Here is an 18,438-nt window from a genome sequence, read left to right as displayed (position 1 = left end):
TATCTAGACAATTTACCAGTGTAATAAGAACAAAACAATTAAAATACCAAAATTAAAACAAAACATTTAAAAAACAGGTGAAATAAAACAACCATCAAAATGTCTGATTAAAAAGCTTTGTTTTCAAAGTGTTTTTAGAGGCAAGAGAGGGCAAAACTTGTATGTTGGCTGAGAGCATGTTCCAGATAAATTAGTTGTTTAAAATGGGAGCATAAGTCATTATGTTGTGAAATAGGTACAGTGTTTTTATGTTACAGTGAATGCACAAGATTTGGTGAATGCTGGCATTCACATGTGAATTAATACTGACAATCCCATGACAGTCTTAAAGTTAGCAATTTACTGGTGAAAATTCCAGTGGATGAATATTTCAGTCTCCCAGGACACTCTGATGCTGACCTGAAAGTTAAGCATCAACAAAAATGCCCAGGGAAACTCGTGTGAAATTGCAGAACTTCAACTTATTAGCAAGTTTGATACTAGTCATTTAGAACTCATTTGAGACCAATATTTTCTCTCCCATTGCAGATGTTAAACTAGCATAAGAAAGTTATGAAGACTGGGTTATCATTAATTACTGCCATTTTGAATGGTTCCTGTGCTTATCTTGGATGCATTTTAATTTTGCATAGAACTGTCACATTGTAGTTCTTGCATTTCATGGCTCCACTGTTCACATTTTCCCCCTCTATATCCATGTATGCATTACTCTACCTTCCAAGTGTGGATAATACTTAATGCATCCAGTGAAGTGGGCTTTAGTTCATGAAACCACAATAAAGTCTGTCTGTCTTTAAGGTGCTACTAGATGTTATTTGGTGTCTGCTGTAAGAGATCATCATGGCTACCCCTCTGGAACTGGTGCGTGTTGACACTGAACTACATGTAAATGTCAGCATACAGGTGTGTATAAAGTGGAAATATAAATATCTACAGTGCCAGTCCATGACATTTTGCTGCCAAAGTAGAGCACTAAATTGCACTCTGTACCTTCTCTCCTCTTTTTCTCCTCCCCACCCATTAGAACATAGGAACAACACAGGAACATAAGAAGCTGCCTTCGAGTAAGACCATTGGTCCATCTAGCTCAATATTGTCCACACAGTCTGGTAGGGCCTTCTCCAAGGTTAAAGGCAGGAGTCTCTCTCAGCCCTATCTGGAGATATCAGAGAGGGAACTTGGAATCTTCTGCAAAAGGGTGTGTATATGCTCTTCCCAGTGTGGCCAAATCCCCTAAGGAGAATATCTTACAGTGCTCACATGTAGTGTCCCATTCAAATGAAAACCAGGGTTGACCCTGCTTACCAAAGGAGACAATTCATGTTTGCTGACAAAAGACCAACTGGAGTCACACCTCCAGCTTCTTCTTTCTTTAAAATCTCATCCCTTCCTTTTCTATTAGGAAGCAAAGAAGAAAAACAGCATTTGGCATTTTATCTTCCTTCCTTTGTAGGCCATCCATGAGGGGTGTTGGTGGATTGCCACATGCTACCCCTGAGATCTGCCACCTAAAGTGGCCCACATCACCCCGCTTCATGGTAGGGCCAGCCCTGGATATCTGTGTTCACACATTCAGAAAACTCATTTGGGACTATCAGCATTCATATGTGAATGTTGATGCTTGCCAAATTTTAGACAGTCAGTTTAACATGAAATGCTACCAGTGCTGTGTGGAAGGAATAAGAGTTTCTTTTTGAATCACTTCCTGTAAGAAAGATTTATAAAAATCCAACAGAGGCAAGCTACTTTTCATGATGGCCATCTGCTAATAGCAGCTAGTTCCCACACTTGGCATCTGTTGTCCATTTGGGCAGCTGCTCAGGATGAAGAGAAACTGTTATCAGAGCATACAACATGATAAACAAATTAATATAATGACTCAATGCAGCAAGAACAGAGCCAACAGGGAGACCAAGCAATTCAGTAAGTGTATTTAGAGGAGATGCAGTGGGCCAAATTGTGTCCTTAGTTACATCTGGACAATTCCAACTGAGCACACTGGAGAGGCTGAGTTATAATTGGAAGCAGAATTTGGACCATTAGTGCACAAATTAACCCAACAGTTGTATCACTGCACTCTGATAAATTGGCTGTCTACAGACTGTGTATTAAGCTTCCAACAAAGCAGCTGTGATCATATGCAAACACCGGCATCCATTATTAAACAAACCTAAAAACCTCTGAAATTGTTGTTTCTGTTGTATAAGACAAAATATTCTTCTCAACTTATCGGTAGATTATAAAAGAGATTGGCATATGGAATAAATATCTGTCTGTCACTTTCTATGTTGACATTACAGCTGGTCAACAGCAACACTATGGCCAAGTTCAGACATAACACAGAACCACGGGTCCATTGGTTCCATGCCCCCGCTCCCTGCTCTCCTGTCCACATTCGGACATTGGGAAGAGGTGTGGGAGCTGGTTGTGCAGACTTCCTTCTTTCCTGAAGGACAGCCAATAGCAACCAGACCAAGGGAGGAGCTTTCTCCCTCAACTCCAGTTTGGGACAAGGCTAGCAGTGGTGCCAGCTTTCAGATGTAACGCTGGCCTCACCAAACTGAGGACAACGAAACTTAGAGAAAACTGAAGGTAACAAATGGAGTTTGGGGAGGGAATCCGCGGGTCCATTTTTTCCCCTTTAACTGCAGTTTGCCACGTTTGGACATTCAGTTAGTGAAACCAGAGGAGACAGGACCTCTGGTTTTGTGTTACATCTTAACCCGGCCATTAAAAAGAGCAAGCCAGTAGGGAATACATCTGGACATTTTTTTTAGAGTCCTTTAAAATGGCTGCTTTTATGGCCTCTCTAGAGTGAGGATAAGAGTAAACAGTCACTGGACCAATCAGGACAATATGGCTCAGCTAGCCCACCGCACATGATTAAGACATAAGCATGCATGCCTCCCCTTCAGTATGCTGTTCTTTAGTTCTGTGTAGGTGTTTCATCTGCTGTTCTATATGTGCTCCAAATACTCCTTGAGGGACCAGCATACTGAGAGAGGAGAGACAAAGGTCATTATTTCCTACTGCAGCAATAGAAACTAAGAAAGGAACATAGAAACGTATACTAAGTATAACAGCTCACAACAGTATCCCCATTTAGACATTTTTTAAAAGTGCCATTGTAATAGTGTATAGCAGTGCAGATGTGTCACAAGTAGGGATGTGCACTGATCCATTTGGCACTCCATTCTAGGAGCGCCGAACTGGTTCCGTCAACCAGCGTTTGAGCCAGTTTGGAGGGTAGGGGATTTCTTTAAGGGGCAGGAGAGGCACTGCCTACCTGTCAGACCCTACCCTCCATTTCCCCCTGCTGGCACTCTCACAAAAAGCGGGCACGCAGGGGTGCAGTGTGCCTCCCTGCAGCCCGGGTCAGCATCGCCATGCAAATGGCCAACTATCATCAATCAGGACCCGTCATAGTATTCCCCTCAGTTGACAGGTATATGGGTGCAAAGAAAAGTGCTGGAAATGTTGGAGTTAAATGATAACGAAATGCACGAGGTACAGTCTAGCATTCTATGTCAAGCTTAGATGTACAGAAAATAAGCACAGTGATAATTTACAACAGTGACAACTGGTGTAATACAATGTTCACAGCTTTGCTAAATTAATTAGCACCTGTAATGGGAAAGGAAACAATGAAACCCGATTCAGGAGGTATTCAGGAAACCCGATTCATTCTAATTCAATAGTTCCTTGCTGGAGTCTTCCTTCGAAATTTCTTTATTGAAGAATAGTGACTTTTACATCAACATCAACATGTCCTGAATGCCCAGCAAAGATCCTTATCATTGCTGCTGATGGGTCTTCTTATTGTTGCCAGGGCCTTGATCCACAAATCTCACCTGCTACTCTCTTATCATGTCACCCAAAGCCAAACTGGATACTGTTAAGTCCAGGCTGCCTTTTCACACAAACTGGAAATCCGCCATAAGAAGAAGGTTAGCCTAGCTTGAACACTCCCAGCCTCCCACAACATAATCTTAGATTTCAACACAGTTATTTCATTCCTCTTGCAAACCTCCAAATAGAGACCACAACCATCCACAGAGAGAAGTACCCCATCTGGTCACCCCACACAGTAACAACCACACCTAATGCTATTATGTTCAAAAACAAAACTCCCAAGAGTGACGATCCATTTGCAATGCCATCTGTTACCTTTCATACAAGTTGTGTCCACCTTAGCTGGATTCAAAGCCCTACACAACACTTACCTGGGCAACACCTGTGACCAAATAATAATGAGCACTCTGTTATTAGTAAAATCCACAAGAGCTCCAGTCATTAATTTAGTCTCAAATCATTGGTAGAACATTCTCAACAAGGTGATTATTCTCCAAAGTACTGAAGTACTTTGTGTCAAGAAACAGCATTAGAAAGTTTACTTCTCAATTCTCTAATTATGCTTGGTTGTAATGTTCAGTTTAGTTTTCAGAAAGCATTACCAGTCCAAAATCATTGAACTACAGGAGATGTCTGCTGAAAATCAGGCTATTTCTTTGGCTCCTTTTTTTGACACTTGATACATGTTCAAAAGCAGAATTGGGTTGTTGCTTGCTTGGTTGGCTATAGTTTACAGATGCCTATTGTATGCACATATACATATTGGCTCCGCTCTAACAAATAAAATTTAAGAACAGAACAAAAGGCACTTCAAGGAAAGAGGCCTCACAGAGGAAAATTACCTAGAGTGTTTTACTAAAAACCCAGTTTGATTCACATTTGTTATATACATTCATGCATTGTCCTTGACTCATGCCATATAGGTACAAATAGAGTATGTTAATAACAAGTAAGTGAGTCTGAAGTCCTAAGAGCAAGATGGAAGCAAGAAAGTATGGGAAAGCTGGTCTTTGATTAGCAAGTTGTCACTTCCTGTGCCCAACATCTGGAACATTCTTCTATTTTTTTCCCCATCAGGCATAGTGTTGTAATCCTGGTTGCCTTTGGTAAAGTGCTTTAAAGCACTGTGTTTAATTATTTACATTTTAAATATTCATGGATATTATAGTCTTTACCTGTAATTATATTTGTAATTAATAATTGAATGGACACATAACCATTCTCAGCTTCACCCGCCTCAGGACTTGCAAGAGGAAGATGTGAATGCTGATGAGTTTATTCCTGAGGAAAAAATTACTGTAGTCAATGGAACTAAAATGAACCAATAATAATAAATTTAAGAGCAAAATGGCCCCATTGAGGAGTTTATCCTATTAGAAATATACATACCTCAGTGACTGTGGTTTATAGCAATTCTGCTTCTAAAAACAGAGTTGTTCATGCTGCAGAAAAAATACATATCAAAACATAAGGATGGACAGTCAATGTATACAGATATTTGAAAGAGAAAATAAGCTCCATTCCTGCAATAGATCAAGGTATACTAATAAAACTGTGTTGGGAGTGAATGTTTAAACTGCAGAGAAGATCAGAACATTTCAAAAAGGAGTCTTTCCAATAATTATGAGACTTCTGTACATTGTTTCTCAAAGGTTCAAAAGCATATCTTGAACAAGTTCCTGAGCACTATTTAATGCCTTTACTGTATATTAAAAATGTATTTAAAACATACTTGGCTCACCCTGTGTTTTCAAAATTAATGCTTAACTTTCTCAGTGCAATTTTTATCTCCTTCCATGCACTCACTTGTTAAATCAATGCATACACAGCAGCAATTGAATATTGATGACTAGTATCAGGGAAATAGCATATAAAAATGACTAAGAAATTCACCATCCTCTTTGATACTGTTTATCGGTTCCCTTTGAACTTGTCTTTTTTACCAAATGCCTTATATGTCCACATGACATTTCTCAGTTACATCCTTGAACAGCAGTCATGACTGGAGGCAGGTGTGAGTGACACTGTAATTACTAGATAATTGGATGTCATTAATTTAACACAGTGAAATCTCACCTCAGGACCAAAACCTATTGTTTTTGTTTCGATGAGTTTTTTCAAGGTCACCAATCCTTGCTGCAAGGTTTTCCATTGGTTCTTATCAGAACCTTCCATTGTAAATTGAATTCTTGTGGCTACTAGTACATTATTCCTCTCCTCCTTGAAAGGGCATTCACTGTTTAAGTTGCCATACCTGGTCTTCTTGCTGTTAATACTTACTGAAGCATATACGATTTGCAATGAAGGCCACTTTTATGAATTATTGCCTACTACGAATGAGCTGTTCCAATCACTTAATAACATTGGGCCTATTCCTTGTGAACTTTTTGTCCCCTGCACTGTTGCCCCAGGGCTGCAGAAGCAAAGGGAATGGCATTCAAACCTCTGTCACAAGCCAGAAGATCATAGACCACAGACAGGGCCAGCTTGTCCACTAGGCAGTTGCCTACAGCACTGATTCATAGGGGCATATCAACAGTGCCAGAATAGAGCACTACTAATTACCATTTCTCTCCATGAAGTATTGCACAGTGGTGTAAGAATGCAATAGTGCACCCTGCTCTCCAAAGGATCTGCAATTTCCGCATCCCAAAATACAGAGATCATTCACACAAACGAAAACTGTGTTCTACCTGGGTTTGGGATTTGTGTGTGCTTCCAGTTTTCAGTTGTGTGGAAGCAAGGTAGGAGGAAAACCTGGGTAGCTGTCCCTCTTACCTTGCTTCCACATAATCACTTCTACCCAGGTTTTCCTCTTACCTTGCTTCCACTCAACTGAAAATTGAGAGCACACACAGCTCCCAGACCTGGGTAGAACACAGTTTTTGATTGTCTGAATGCCCTCACAGTCTTCTTCACTCATTACACATCCAACCCCAATAAACAGCTAGTCTCAGAAGTCACACTCCCTTTCTTGAATATGAATTGATTGCCTCAGCATTCATTTTTTTTAAAAAAAAATGTCTCAGACTGGATTTCCAAATTACAGCAGCATCGTTTCATCTCTAAAGTGTTAGAGTCATACACATACACACACACACACACACACACACACACACACACACACACACACACACAAAGACTGGGAAGACTCTCCTGCTGCATCCTCAAATCAGCACAGGCTAGTCATTTGCTGGTCATCATCTGCGTGGGCTGCTCATCTTACCTCACAAAGTTAAGTTGTGAAGTGTACCTCACAAAGTTGAGCCTCACAATGGCTCAAGTTAAAGCTGGGGCTTCTCACTTTGCAGCTCATGGGTTGGGTGCAGGGTGTGTGTGTGTGTGTGTCCAAGATTAAACATTGCTTGGGTGCCAAAAGCCTAGTCTGCATCTCTCATTCCCAGAAAAAACATGGCCAAAACAAAAAAAGGGAAGCTCAGCCTCATTCCACCTGCAAGGGAAGGAGAAGCTGCAAGGAGCTTACCAGTTGCCCAAACACTGCGGAGATGAGAAGAAAGGCGCTCTGAACCAAGCAAAGGACTATGGCTGGCTGGAGTTCAGCGGAGGAGTGAGCCAGGCAGCTCCCAGGAGCTGGGCGGCTTGGGTTCTTTGAACCCGTCTGCCCAATTATAGAGCTCTGTCCTTGTTGTAAATAGTTGTGCTCTTTCACAAGAGCACCCTTGCTTTGGAAGCGCAGTGGCTGGCACAGCAGCTAGCACTCAGCAATGCCAGCCCGGATGTCAACTATAATAATTTTAAAAACTTGTTTTAATAATTTTATTCTATTGTTTTTATTGTCATGTATTTTAATTTGCGACTTTTAAATATTTTAAATTTTGTACACTGCCTAGAGATATACATATCAGGTGGTATAAAATATGATAAATAAACTAATATTTGATTGGAAAGTGACCACCACAATACACTTGGTGAACACCCCGGGTGCCATGTACTGGATGGCATCGGCTTCAGTCTGTCAGCAGAGATACCTCTGGTGCTGAGATCAAATCAAAATGTGGAAATATGCATTGGTGAAATCCATGGAAACTAACCATGTCCCTCAGTACAGAAAATAGATGGTTTGAGTAGGGATCATGCCAAAGTGCCAAAGTGGAATGAAGGTCTTGACCCCACACAAATCATGTGTGGGGTGGTTTGTGGTTCCAAAAATAGGCCTCCATGTATACCCCTTTTTTCCTTAAGAAAAGTGTGCAGTCTGGACATACTTGCCCATAAAGGGGTGGGGGGTCCTAGTATGAGACAGTGCTTACCTCTGCAGCTAGAAGCCTCCTACGGAGACCAGCTAAGGAAGGAGCTTAGCAGCCACTCCTCATCTTAGGACAGCCAGGTCTAGGCACCCATATATCTCAAACCAGCTTCCCTTTGGAGACTTTGGCAGTCCTGAAGACCTAAGGACAAGGCAGCCAGGGCTCACCTTTTACCTGGTTATTCAGTTGCACTCCTGACTTGGGCACTGCTGCCACTTAATCTCTCAGACTAGTCTGATTCCCCAAAATCAACACTTTACATCCCTAGTCAACTCAACATCTTATGTCCACCTGAGGAAATCCAATCATCTAATAATAGCTAACTAGCCCAAAACCAATTTATTAGCTAGAAGCTTCCACAGGGAACCGTGAATCTGGAGGAGCACTGATTTACCCTTCACCACACAAAGCCTCGCATACCCTATACAACAGCCAGACAAAAGTCCCCCATCCCCCCACCCCGCAAACTGCACCCAACTGGGATTCATCCTAGAAGCCGAAGCCCCATGCTTCTCCATCATCACATCAAATCTTTGCAGAGGACCTTGCTTAGGTTAAGGCTAATGACTAGATGGATATGTAGAAGGCACTGCAACAGAAGATGGTTAATCCAAGGCAGGGGCGTATCTAGGGTGGAGCAGGCAGGGCACGTGCCCCGGGCGCCACTTGAAGGGGGGCGCCATTTTTAATAATTAAAATTTTTAAAAAATGGCCACCAAAAACAAAATGGCCACCGCGCATGCTCAAATGGCCTCTGTGAGGCCCTAGGCCATGCCAGGCCTTGCAGAGGCCATTTGAGCATGTGCAGTGGCCATTTTGTTTTCAGTGGCCATTTTAAAAAAAAAATTAAAAATGGCTAACACACATGCTCAAATGGTCCCTGTGAGGCCCTAGAGGCCAGCAGAGGGAGAGGTAACCTTTGGAGACCCCCACCACAGCCTTTAGGAAGCCCCCCAAAGGGGCTACAGGTAAAAAAGAATAATTTAATATAATATGTCACTGTATACATATTCAGATTGGCACTATGTACAGAGAATCAGGGCTTGTGAATACTGAGCTGAAGCTTAGGAGCTAGGATTGTATTCATTTGCTCTTACTTTGCTTATCACTAGCAAAGAAGTGAGTTAAATGTGATGTCTCAATAATATAGCTATTAATGGTGAATATGTCTTTGAATCAGTGTGAAATCCTTAGTATTAGGCCCACTGGGAGTTTCTTGCTCTCTTTCTCTCATTTTAACTTTCTTTCTGAAATACTCAAATATATGCCAAGCAGTGACACAGTTTGCTCTACATATCCTTTAATTATTTTCAGAGTATCTGGGAAATGTCAAATCTTCCATTTATTTTTAAAACTTATGTAATAGTGATGCTACAATGCATAGTAGAGAATTAGACAGGCACTTCTGTTTAGTTTTCCAAGTACACCTCCACATAGTATTTGGGTATTTCATGAGCCCCAGCATACTGAAATTTGTAGTTTCCCAACATTTTTTGGTCTGGCTATGTCCACTGCTAAATAGTTCTTGAAATATTAAAAGATTAACGAGCTTGACTTGTATTTTTCAGCTGATATTATGGTAAAGTTATCGGAAAGATGGGTGTCAGATGTGTGTCGGACAAGGGGCGCAATCTCAGTGCTTGCCCTAGGCGCTATTTTCCCTAGATACGCCTCTGATCCAAGGAGGAGGCTAACATGGACATATCCGAGGGGTGAACAGAATGGGAGGCCAGCTTATGTGAGGCCTCCAAAGCCTATTCACAGAGAAAGGCTCACAGACATGAAAAGTAATTTATCTAAGCCCTTTTCCTTAGGTACTGGCAATATGGACCTTATGTTCTTCACCCAAACAAAAAAAGCCCTTATTCTTCATTGTTTGCCCCCACAATAGACACACTTTAAAACGTGGTTTTAGCAGCCATAGGCCATGGCCACAACCAGAATAAGGCACTGGCAGAGAAGGGAGAAATGTGCAAAATAGAAAACTAGGACAAAAATGAAAACTAGGGGAAAGGAAAAATAAACATGAAAGAAAAGTACCAGACAGAAGGCCAAGCAGACTTACAGCACACATGTGACAAGAGTATTTTCAGTCAAGGTATTGCTGCTGTGATGAATGAAGAGAAGTTGAGGAGACCACATATACAGTGGTCCCTCGACTTACGAAGTTAATCCGTTCCGAATGCACGTTCGTAGGTCGAAAATTTCGTAAGTCGAAAAGCGCACCCACGGAGGTCTGAAAAAATTCGTAAGTCGAGTAAGCCGCATCTAAAAATTCGTAAGTCGAGGAAACCGCATCTAAACTGCCAACGGTTTCCGTTCGTAGCTCGAAAAATTCGTAATCGTGCGGCCATTTTTTTCGTTCGTAAGTCAAAAACATCGGATGTCGAGTAGTTCGTAAGTCGAGGGTCCACTGTATTCCATATTTGGACAGCATAGCTCATGCCAAAACTGGAGGCTAAAGCTCCAGAAGATTCCAATTAGGACTTAGTGAAGGTGCAGAAATCCATAGGTGTGAAGGCACAGAAACCACCAGGATTGTGGGGATGATGGATGCAGTTGGCTAATGTTTTATTTACGGAATGTATGTCCCACTTTTCTTCCATCATAGAACTCAGGTTAGCATGCAAAAGGCTCCCAAGTGGTCACCCATCCAGGTACTGACCAGAGCTAGGCCTACTTAGTTTCAACAAGGTAGTTGTAGCATGTGCTCTGGGACCTGATACATACAAGCAAACTACAAATTACTTATTAAACTCCTCTACACAGCCAGTGAATATTTTCATTGTGTATGAAAATCACAATTAGTTTAAACTGAGATTTTGTCCTTTGTCCTCCAAAGAGCATGTCAATTATAATCAACATTTTGCATGATAGTTAATAATTTAATTAGGTTTCAAGTCTGCTTCAAGCTGAAGGGTGGGAATAATTCACAATGCATTAAAAGCATTTGTAAAAAAAACAATTCTAATCAAATATGGAGGCTATTCTCACAAACAACTTAGCCCAAACTAGGGCAGCCTAGCCTGGGATAGGCTGCTTGTGTGGTGTGCCAGGATCCACGCGGATCCCGGGGCTCCCACCCAGCCTAGGCCCACTCTGAAGCCTGGCTCTTAGCCACGCTTAAGGGAGCAAGCACTTCCTTAACCCAGCTACCAGGCTCATGTGTCAAGGAGACACAGAGATGTGTGCCTAGAGTGTCTGTCTGATGGGGTATCCTATCAATGCACCTTGCTTGTGGCATGGTGCATTGTGGGATTTCTGGAGATACGGATATCTGGAGACATGTCATCCTAGCCTCTGGAGCTCCACACTGCGTGGCACAGTGCAGATCATCTGGGAGTGTGGTCTGCACTAGGGGTGTGCAATTCGGATTTTCGGTGATTCGGTTCGGGACCCGAACCAAATCACCCCTGTTCTGTTTTGTGCCCAAATATGGGCCACCCGAATCACCCTTGATTTGGTTCGGATTCGTATTTAACCCGAATCCAAATTGATTCGGGGGAAGGGTCCAGGGGCAAAATTTTAGGGTGGGGTGGTAGGGCCCAATGGGTGGAAGCTACCACCCCAATTTCAGGGGGATTGGGCAAAGGGCAGATTTTGGGGGAATATTTGAAGTTTTAGTGACTTTGGGGCAGTTTGGGGGCATAGAATGGGATCTGGGCAAAAAGAGTGAGGTGGGGTGGTAGTGCCTAATGGGTGCAGACTACCACCCCAATTTCAGGAGGATTGGGCAAAGGGACATTTTTGGGGAATTTCTGAATTTTTCATGTCTTTGGGGCAGTTTGGGGCAGATTGGGGCAGAAAGTGGGGCCTGGGGCAGAAGAGTGGGGTGGGGTGGTAGTGCCTAATGGGTGGAGGCGACCACCCCAATTTAAGGGAGATTGGACAAAGGGGTGATTTTTGGGGAATTTTTGAAGTTTTTGTGTCTTTGGGGCAGTTTGGGGGCAGAAAGTGTATCTGCCCCAAAAGGGTGGGGTGGAGTGGTAGTGCCTAATGGGTGGAGGCTAACACCCCAATTTCAGGGGGATTGGGCAGAGGGCTAATTTTTTGGGAATTTTTGAAGTTTTGGTGTCTTTGGGGCAGATTGGGGGCAGAAAGTGGATCTACCCCAAAAGAGTGGGGTCGGCTGGTAGATAGTGTCTAATGGGTGGAGGCTACCACCCGTCCCCAATTTCAGAGTGATTGGCCAGAGGGCTGGATTTTGTTGATTTTCTGAGGTTTTTCTTCATAAAGTGAAGTGTGGTAGATTGATTCATTCAATATTCATAGTAAGTGAGAGTGAGAAAAAAGTGAAAGTGGGGTCATGAGAGTTCTTTAATTGAAAAAAATCTCATTTGCTATCATTGAATGAGAATTCACACCTCAGAAGTTTTTCTGAAGGGATGTTATTCCCTTATTTTCTGAGGTGTGAATTCTCATTCAATGATCAAAAATCCAGCCCTCTGGCCAATCACTCTGAAATTGGGGACGGGTGGTAGCCTCCACCCATTAGGCACTATCTACCAGCCCACCCCACCCTTTTGGGGCAGATCCACTTTCTGCCCCCATCTGCCCCAAAGACACCAAAACTTCAAAAATTCCCAAAAAATCAGCCCTCTGCCCAATCCCCCTGAAATTGGGGTGATAGCCTCCACCCATTAGGCACTACCACCCCACCCCACTCTTCTGCCCCAGGCCCCACTTTCTGCCCCAAACTGCCCCAAAGACACCAAAACTTCAAAAATTCCCAAAAAATCAGCCCTCTGCCCAATCCCCCTGAAATTGGGGTGTTAGCCTCCACCCATTAGGCACTACCACTCCACCCCACCCTTTTGGGGCAGATACACTTTCTGCCCCCAAACTGCCCCAAAGACACAAAAACTTCAAAAATTCCCCAAAAATCACCCCTTTGTCCAATCCCCCTTAAATTGGGGTGGTCGCCTCCACCCATTAGGCACTACCACCCCACCCACTCTTCTGCCCCAGGCCCCACTTTCTGCTCCAATCTGCCCCAAACTGCCCCCCAAGACATGAAAACTTCAGAAATTCCCCAAAAATCACCCCTTTGCCCAATCCCCCTGAAATTGGGGTGGTAGCCTGCACCCATTAGGCACTACCACCCCACCCCACTCTTCTGCCCCAGGCCCCACTTTCTGCCCCAAACTGCCCCAAAGACACCAAAACTTCAAAAATTCCCAAAAAATCAGCCCTCTGCCCAATCCCCCTGAAATTGGGGTGTTAGCCTCCACCCATTAGGCACTACCACTCCACCCCACCCTTTTGGGGCAGATACACTTTCTGCCCCCAAACTGCCCCAAAGACACAAAAACTTCAAAAATTCCCCAAAAATCACCCCTTTGTCCAATCCCCCTTAAATTGGGGTGGTCGCCTCCACCCATTAGGCACTACCACCCCACCCACTCTTCTGCCCCAGGCCCCACTTTCTGCTCCAATCTGCCCCAAACTGCCCCCAAGACATGAAAACTTCAGAAATTCCCCAAAAATCACCCCTTTGCCCAATCCCCCTGAAATTGGGGTGGTAGCCTGCACCCATTAGGCACTACCACCCCACCCCACTCTTTTTGCCCAGATCCCTTTTCTATGCCCCCAAACTGCCCCAAAGTCACTAAAACTTCAAAAAATCCCCCAAAATCGGCCATGAGCCGAATCACCCGAATTTTTTGGCACCGAAATTCGGGTGATTCGGCTCGGCCCTGAAAAATATCGGGGGACATCGGGGGTGATTTGGTTCGGCCCCGAATCACCCGACATCTGTGCCCGAAATTTTTTGCACATCCCTAGTCTGCACTACCAGCAGCACTTTTGGGCTCATCTGGGGAGAAGGTGAGTTTGAACTTTCTCCCCACCCACCCAGTCATGTGAGTGGCCTGTTACTAAAATCCCATCCTCATTCCACCAGCCAGAATAAGGAAATCTTACAAGGGTAAGCTCAGGAGAGCATTCTGAGCTGATCTTTGAGAGCATCACAGGACATAAGACAGACATGTACATTGTGTACAGTTAATTTCTTCCCCCTCACCACTATCACGGCAATAGCTCTGATCCAGCATGATTACACTGGTAATTGTTTTCATGAAGTAAAGATTTTCTGGAAATAAAAGTATAATCTAATGAAGAGTTCAGTCTAATGAAGGAGCTAACTGGCACTATATTGCCAAATGTCTGTGTTATTTGGGGTAGGGGTATGTTAAGGATTCAATAAGGGAAAGGCTTGAACTAGTCAAACAGTTCAGCATTTGCAGATTTTGAAACAGCAACTTGGAACACCTCGACACTATTTTCTGAGGTGGAATAATGTGAAAATCTTGAAAATTTCTGAGCTGGTAAAACTCACAAATTTAATAAGCATACCTATAATGGATCTCAAATTAATAATAATTTCCAAAGAAGCTAGTCTATGATGAGAAATACTGGAGCAGAGTGGTACAATTTTTTCCCCTCTCTCTCTTTTTAAAATGTATTTACGGTAACCTCAAAGACAGAAAAAGATGAAATAACTTTTTTTAAAAAAATCATGTTGGTGGATCAATCAAGAAGGTTTTTAAGGCAGGTTGTGGAGTGTATGAAATCTGCCCTTGATTTCATACCCTTAGCATATGAAACTCAGCAGAAGTTAATTATAATTTTGCAAGACAGGACATTTTAATACAACTTCCAAGTGTTAAATTTTCATTTCATCCTCTAGCTGCAAGTTATGGCTAAACAAGTATTTCACTGCAGTATTTTGTTTGATCACACTGATATACTGGCTTTAGAGGAACTGATTTACAAAACATCAGGATATTAAAAATATATATTGCATAATTAAATAGCCTGTAGTATTCAAAATTCAATTCTAACCATAATGAACTATTCTTTGGCTAAAATAGTGGGATTTTTTCTGATACAGAAATCCAATCTAAAATAGATTACATCTTGCTATATAACCTTTTCAGTACTATTTTATTGTTTCCATACATTTTACTGACAAAGCAAATTTAGAATGACATTTCTAATATAGCTAATAATGAATGGAATGGTACCTTTATAGTACACCTGTGAATTTCCAGGCCAAGTTCATCCCTGATGTAATTGCATTGCTTTCAGATACAAGAGCATTGTCTTTCCAACTCAATATACCATTTCCTCTTTTTGAATTGAGAAGCAAGATAAGGACTGTGAACTGTTTTCACATTAAAAGGGACAGATACATCAATAATGATAAAAAATATTAAAAACAAATGGAATGCAATAACAATAATATATTATCCTTTCTGATAGAGCTGTAATATGTCTGTGTGTATTCCTAGTCACATGAAGTTATTTCGGCAGTGTAATGTTCGAACTGTTAGAAACGCATCCAAATTTTAGGGTCTCACCTAGAAATCAGCTTACCATGAAACAGCTCACACTCCTCTGAATTTTTATCTAGAACCATCAGAGCTGGAAACTTTGTTTTTGAATAGTAGTAATTAATTCCAAAGTCTACTCAAGTTACCTTGCATGGCATCAACATGCAGAATACATACTGTCCACTTTTGGAGCCACTGAATCAGAAGGGAAATAGGGCATCCTTGGCTGACATCGAGACTAACACTCCACTGTCACACAAGAGAGAAATTATTTTTGATGATCTCCACTCCCCTCTGAAGCTCACTGAAGCTCCCCTTAAAATATACCCCCAGGCCTTGTGCAGTCCTGAGGTACATATTTTTAGGAGGCACAGTTGGCTTCAGAAGGAAGGGCAGATGGTCAAAAATTGTCCCTCCTCTCTCATGCAATGTCACAGAGTTAGTTGAGATGTCAACCCTTAGCAATTGCCCAAGGATGCTCTTTCAGTAATTCAGCCCTGTACACTGTAATTCAACCCTGTACACAGCCCTGTACTCTTTCATTAATTCAGCCCTGTATAAAAGCTCTACTTTCAGAATTACAATGATATGAAAATCTGATACCTTCACTTAAAATAAACCAACTTGATCTGAGCTCAAGAATGGAGCATACCTACCACTGACACATCGCTCTAGGAAGTGCTGCACTGCAGTAGTTGCAGTCCACCAGGCAGATCCCAGAAGCTGGTACTGCCACCATTATAACACTTTTGCCGGAGGGGGCGGAATTACATGTGTCTTTTGCATGGGCCACTCTGTATTTCCATGAGCTTAGTTACCTTTCAAAAGTTACCTCTTCTTGCAGCCTTTTCTCCCTCTGCTACAATGTAACTCTTTTGGTAGGTGTGGCTTTAGGTGCAGGGGTATTCAAACCAGAACTCCTCAAAGTCTAAAATAAATAACCAGGCTTTTACTATACCAATAACATAAATGTTTCATTTCTGTTAACTGGTTTGTTATATACAGATAGTTACTTATATAAACAAATATACAATACTATTTATTATACTAAGAATTATTGAGCAATAGAAGCCAGGCTTTGTATAAAACAAACTGGGGGTGCAGGGTGTAGCATCCTATCCTTACTCTCTAACTAATACTCTTTCCCTAATTTAGCTGATTAATTCTAATCTTACTTAACCTCACTTAAGCAAAAACTAAACTAATTCAGATACATGCTTTCCTTTATCATATAATTTATGCTGCCAATCCTAATCAACACTTCTCTCTTATCAGCTGTCCATGGTAACTCTTTTAAGAACATAAGAACATAAGAACAGCCCTGCTAGATCAGGTCCAAGACCCATCTAGTCCAGTATCCTGTTTCACACAGTGGCCCACCAGATGCCTCTGAGAAGTCCACAGGCAAGAGGTATGTACATGCCTGCTCTCATGCTGTTGCTCCTCCACAACTGGTACTCATCCTGGTATGCATTCTGCCGTTGAGGCTGGAGGTGGCCTGCAGTCCTCCAATTAGTAGCTGATGGTAGACCTCTCCTCCATGAAGTTATACGAACCTCTCTTAAAGCCATCCAGGTTGTTGGATGTTACCACATCTCGTGGCAGAGAATTCCACAAGTTGATTATGCATTGTGTGAAAAAGTACTTCTGTTTGTTGGTCCTAAATTTCCTGGCAATCGATTTCATGGGATGACCCCTGGTTCTAGTGTTATCGGAGAGGGAGAAGAATGTATCTCTATCAACTTTCTCCACACCATGCATGATTTTATAGACCTCTATCATGTCTCCCCGCAGTCATCTTTTTTCTAAACTAAATAGCCCCAGGTGTTGTAGCCTTGCCTCTTAAGGAAGGTGCTCTAGGCCCCTGATCATCTTGGTTGCCCTCTTCTGCACCTTTTCCAGTTCTACAATGTCCTTTTAACTGTTTCTCAGAAGCCCTCTTCAGACATAAGTGCCATGGGTGCTTACGCTTACAACCACAAAGTTAGAGTGAGGGAGGAAGTCCCACTCCCACCCAATGAACATGCTTACAGTGCCACTTGTCTGAAGGGGAAGGTGCCATAATTAAGTGTGTTCACCAGCAATTTTGTGAGCCGGAACCGAGATTGACCCTGTGGCACACAAAACATATGAAGAGGGCTTAACTGTCACTATTCCCCTCAGAACCTTCATTCCCTGTCCACCCATCCTGACTACGAAACTCTTCAATAGGAAGCTGCGATACACAGAGTCAGACCATTGGTCTATCTAGCTCAGTATTGTCTTCACAGACCAGCAGTGGCTTCTCCAAGGTTGCAGACAGGAATCTCTCTCAGCCCTATTTTGGAGAAGCCAGGGAGAGAAGTTGGAACCAAGATGCTCTTCCCAGAGCAGCTCCATCCCCTGAGGGGAATCTCTTACAGTGCTCACACTTCTAGTCTCCCATTCATATGTAACCAGGGTGGACCCTGCTTAGCTAAGAGGACAAGTCATGCTTGCTACCACCAGACCAGCTCTCCTCTTGCCACTAGCTCCAACATGCTTGCCAAATCCTTTCTGCTGTAGCAGAGCTGTGGTAGGCAGGGAAAATGCTTGCCAGTAGAGAAAGAGGCAGAGAAAATGCTAAGGGTCTTCCCTCTCCATCACTGCTTCACTCCAGCTTCTCCCCTCTTGAAGTGCTATTTGTGGGTGCCTGTATTATAATTCCACTGCCCCTAAAACTAGCCATCATGCAATTAAATGGATTCAGGACAAACAAAAGTTAGCATTTCTTCATGCAATACATAATAGATGTTCCGTACTCACCAGAGTGATGCTGTTCGTTGGCAGCATTCCCATAGCAAACATAACCCAGCTCACAGTTGCAGACTAAGTCCTGCAATTAGCTATTGCTGGATTGGATCCATGGCTTCATGGCCAGAAGCTCTTCCTATTGACAGAAGATAGGTTGTGCTCATGGAAGGGGTTCTTCCATGAGAAGAAGTGGTCCTTTGTGGAGCACAGCT

General features: G+C 42.7%; 1 long non-coding RNA gene across 3 annotated transcripts in view; it reads right to left on the bottom strand.

Annotated features, from left to right (window-relative positions):
• LOC128342570 (uncharacterized) overlaps positions 1 to 18,438 on the bottom strand; it is a 48,621-nt gene that overhangs the window by 25,366 nt on the left and 4,817 nt on the right. For all 3 annotated transcript variants that reach the window (XR_008315086.1, XR_008315085.1, XR_008315087.1), the window contains exon 2: positions 16,273 to 16,382. This is a non-coding gene — a long non-coding RNA (uncharacterized LOC128342570). The remainder of the gene's footprint in view (positions 1 to 16,272; positions 16,383 to 18,438) is intronic.

Source organism: Hemicordylus capensis, chromosome 2, assembly GCF_027244095.1.
Source record: "Hemicordylus capensis ecotype Gifberg chromosome 2, rHemCap1.1.pri, whole genome shotgun sequence".
Lineage (NCBI taxonomy): Eukaryota > Metazoa > Chordata > Lepidosauria > Squamata > Cordylidae > Hemicordylus > Hemicordylus capensis.
The sequence above is the reverse complement of the archived record's forward strand: the minus strand, read 5'-3'. Positions and strand labels throughout refer to the sequence as shown.